We start from the raw sequence: 4,918 nt of genomic DNA on the forward strand, positions 1-4,918 counted from the left end.
AGTTCGCAAACAAAATTGACGACGTAATCATAAAAGTGCGGAGCCCTTTTAAGACAGATAACCTTGCGGCGGCTATCATATTTGAGTCAATCGAAAATTGGTCATATGGCAAGCACTAAGAAAATTATGTCAAGCGTAATAACTTTCCAGATATTCGAAGATAGGTGATAGCCCTCTCCTGTTCCGCAAAGCAATAATTAACGGTTGTTTCGCGCGAGGAGGGAAACTGAGCAGCAGTGGGTTTTGGGTGTGGTGAACCGAAAGGAAATTCCTGCACTACTCGGCTATCGATGGCTACGAATGTTAGTTGATATATACATTAGGGCGGAGTAATGAAATTTCGAAACAAGTGTATGACATATTCGAATTCTACGTTCGATTCTAAACAAAAAATAGTGAACAAACTATATACCAAAAATGACGTCTGAGCCTCGTAATTTTTAAAAGAAAAATCAGTGTACGAGTATTATAATTTTTTCTGAACAAAATTAATTTTTCATTTACACAGCTTTATGTTTTCTTCATATTTAAAAAAATTATGTACTTCACAAGTTTTTGATGCTTGTTTATTTCGTGCACAATTTTTTTTGGTGAAATGAAAGAAAAATATCGACCAAAAAAGTTACAATATATTAATTTTTCTTTTGAAAAGTGGGAGCGTCAAACGTCGGTTAAGGTATTTAGTTTGTTCGCCATTTTTGCTTAGAATTATTCGTGGAATTTGAATTTGCTATACACTCTCTTCGAAAATTTTTCTCCGCACAATTTACTCCGCCCTAATATACATACATACATATATACTCTCATACACATATTTAAGCCTCACATATGTATATTATTCCTAGCATGTGCATGCGACTTCAATCAAATCGTGCAATTAATCAATTAGGCGCTGGCTTACTTCGGCACTCACAGTCAACTAAAAGGAGGGGGGGAAATAACAGCAAAAAATAACCAAACAACGGCCAATTGCATCCGCTACATTGACGCTTTGGCGCACCTACTATGCAGTGCTGCAAATAAAATGCAAATTGGCCGCGAGTGACAGCCATGCCGAAACGAAAAATTGACGCTGCTGCAGCTGTGCGACGTGTGAAAACAAAAGACTTAAGCGACGAACTTGGTGGCGTGAATTATTTGTTTGCGCCACGAACGATTATTGTGGCAACAATACGTACCAACTAAACAGGCGGGCAGCGGGCAGCGGGCAGCGTGCAGCGGGCGGCGTACGACAAACGACCAAGCATTAAGCTGAATTTAGCGCTTTCGCCGACTTAAGCGATTTATTTGCACGTATGCAGACGTACATACATATGAATGAGTAGGCATAAATTTGTCTCTACCCCAATGCCTGTTTGTAGCAGCAGTTGTTGTCGATTTTCTATAAATATCCGAAGGGCAGTGTGAATGCCCCTTTAAATTTGCGCTGCTGTCAATTTGGGTGCTGCGTGCGCATTTTTTAAGTTGACAACTTCTTTTATATTTTCCCAGAAATGCACTTAAATGCAGACTTACACGCCATTAGCGACTCAATTAATGCCAGTTGAAACTGTTGTGTCGCGGCTGCTACAGCACTATGGTTAGCATATCCTTTGTTGGGCGCGCAATAAAATAAATGTTGACAGCGGCGCTGCAGGCAATCAGGCACCACCACAAGTTGAGCCACATAAACTTGACTGGGCAACTTAAGCCTAATCAAATTTTCGTCGATTTGCAGGCTTTTAGTGTATAAATTTCAAGCAAAAAAAAATTAACAATAATAAGTACAATAAAATGCAAAATAATTCATAAATACTGACACAAAACCTTGACCTCATGCCCGAAGCGCTTTATATTGGTTTGCCTAAGAGACTTTTCTGTTTCATTTTCATTGCGCTCATTTTTCATACTTTCAAGAATTTTCATTTTCAATGCGCTCGCTTTGTGCCTGTCAGCTAGTTTACGCTCGGACTGCATTCGAATGAAGATTAGCCCCCACACACAATTGCTAGCTGCACTAAATTCGAGTTTATTTCATTTACTCAAAAGCCGTATTTAATGTTAATGCACGACAGCGCTAATACAATGAAAGGCCAAACGGCTGGCTTACTTTTGCTCCTGCTACTGTCCATGCTANCTGACTGGGCAACTTAAGCCTAATCAAATTTTCGTCGATTTGCAGGCGTTTAGTGTATAAATTTCAAGCAAAAACAAAACTAACAATAATAAGCACAATAAAATGCAAAATAATTCATAAATAATGACACAAAACCTTGACCTCATGCCCGAAGCGCTTTATATTGGTTTGCCTAAATAAGAGACTTTTCTGTTTCATTTTCATTGCGCTCATTTTTCATACTTTCAAGAATTTTCATTTTCAATGCGCTCGCTTTGTGCCTGTCAGCTAGTTTACGCTCGGACTGCATTCGAATGAAGATTAGCCCCCACACACAATTGCTAGCTGCACTAAATTCGAGTTTATTTCATTTACTCAAAAGCCGTATTTAATGTTAATGCACGACAGCGCTAATACAATGAAAGGCCAAACGGCTGGCTTACTTTTGCTCCTGCTACTGTCCATGCTACCATAACTACTGGTGAATTTTGTTGTTAGCAGTTTTAACCCGCTTGCATTGGTGTTCATTTCACGCTTGATCGTTCTACATAAATAATGTGGCATAAGCATTTAAAGGTTTAAAGGTACCTACCGAAATGCAAGCCATGCCCATGTGCACACCGTTGCTCTAAATAGGCTTAAATAGGCTTACCGCATAAAGTACGGTATTAGTGGGGAAAAATACTACCAAAGTTGGCTTTTGTTGATGTCTGGAGATTTCATTAAGAAGAAAAGAAATCAATAAGACACCATTTATGTAAACCAGAGACTGTAAATAAAAGTTATTTTTAGAATTTGAAATCAAAAGTAGTGAAAAACGTATCGCAATGTTTTTTAGAGGGTACTCTTTCACATCATAGAACAAGAATTTCTCATGATTTTTAGATGTTAATAAAGAAGGTACTCTTTTCACTTTGGAACTTTTCTAGATTTTTTCGTGAGTTTACGTGACTTTTGGCATTTTATTCGGACAAACGAAAAAGCGCAAGTGTGGGCTCTAATTTCAAACGAAAAAATGAAGGAAGAAGGAGATGACGGGGATGGTTGGTTACGATTAAGTTTAAGATCTAGACTTAAATTGATATTAAGATTAAAATAACTGTTCATTATTATTCAGAAAAATAATACTTAAAGGTAATTTATATTGTTAACGCCCTGAGATCTGCACTGTTCGTTCGATTTTCAAAAGTAAGGTGTCGAATTAAAGGGCTTGACCTTAAGATGTGCATCAGGCTTTTAATTTTTCGAAAAGAGTTACCAATTGGTTAAAAATTAGATTCAAGTAAGTTAATAAATTAAATCAATTATTACATGCAAACAATATGGGTATCACTCGAAATGTTTTTGAAAAGGCATTTTTTCTTAACTACATCAGGGAGTGTTACGACCTGTTTAAAAAATTATTTTCATTTTAAACTAAGCCAATATAAAATTTAATAAGTCGAAAGAAATTTAAGAAGAATTTATTTTGAAAATATTTTGAAGACGGTTGCCACCTGTTTGATAATACATAATACCCTTTTTAGAAAAAATGTCAGTAGACTACTGAATTTTAGTAAATTATGGGGCAAGTTTAAATATCCAAAGCTTTACCGTTGTTTTTGGCAAGAACAATGTAAGTTTAAAAATTACTTACAATATATGTTTGTAATTTCACTGTTGGTCAGATCGGAGTGTTTTGTTTCTTTATAAAAATTAAGTAAAAGTTGTTAATTCATATATATTTTTGAATCGATATTGGGGGATCGATTTATTTCTGACGATTTCGATTCGAATCTATTCAAAAGTATTTTTTTTTTTGAGTTAGAATACGTCTTACGTTTCGATATGGAGGCTGCTAAAATGTTGTAGTTGTAATTTTTAGAGCTGTACGAAAACGCTTATTGCACAAGAACTAATGAAGCGATTTGAAAAAAAAGGCGTTTCAAAGATATAACTCCGAACCTATCGAGAGATTCATTTTTGTAAGTAACCAATTCGGTTTCTGCCGGAGAAAAAACGGTAAATATTGGCTTATTTTGGGGGTAGATTTTGAACCTTGAAAGAGCTGTAGCACTGGCGCAATGGAAATATTGTCGTGTAAAAATTTTATATAAGTTCAAAAAATATTGAGCATTTTAATGTTAAAAAAATTAGCAATTTTTTTATTTCCAAATTGCTCGAAAACCGCTCGAATGACTTTATTTTTGTTTCTTCTAATCAAAAATTTAAGATTTTTGCTTTCATTTGGTGTATGGGAAGTGTTGGTTGATATCTCCTAAGTAAGTTTATTTGCTTCAAATATGTAGGCATAAATAAGTTTCCATACAAAATCACTTCGCCATCATTTTGCAAACACGTGCATGCGTTGGAAGTGAGGGAAGTAGACAAAAAGTTCGTGTGTATAGGTATTTCGGCTTTTGAATAACAGATAGCGCAATAATTACATATAAAAGGCAAAGGTGAAGGGGAATATGTAGATGAAGAATATTATAAACATAAAAGTAAAAACAAGATAAATATAAAGAAAAATATGAGCAGGAGGATACCGATAAAATTAAAGATGAAGATAGAGAAAGAAAGATTAAATAATCTGGGGACTATTTCGGGATTTTAGAGATTTTCGGAATTCTCGGGTCTTATCGATTTAATAATCGATATTTTATCATTTTTGTTTTCGATATTTTTTATAGAAAATTGTATCGATATTGTTATTGATTTTGCTATCGAAATTTTCGTAACTTATCGATATAATAAATGATATTTTTTATCTATTTTGTTATCGATATTTTAATCGATTTGGTTATCGATTTTGTAATCGATTTTATTATCGATATTTTTACA

This window comes from Rhagoletis zephyria, unplaced genomic scaffold (assembly GCF_001687245.7).
Source record: "Rhagoletis zephyria isolate East Lansing unplaced genomic scaffold, Rhagoletis_zephyria_1.1 Rzeph_scaffold_02374, whole genome shotgun sequence".
In the NCBI taxonomy this organism is placed as follows: domain Eukaryota; kingdom Metazoa; phylum Arthropoda; class Insecta; order Diptera; family Tephritidae; genus Rhagoletis; species Rhagoletis zephyria.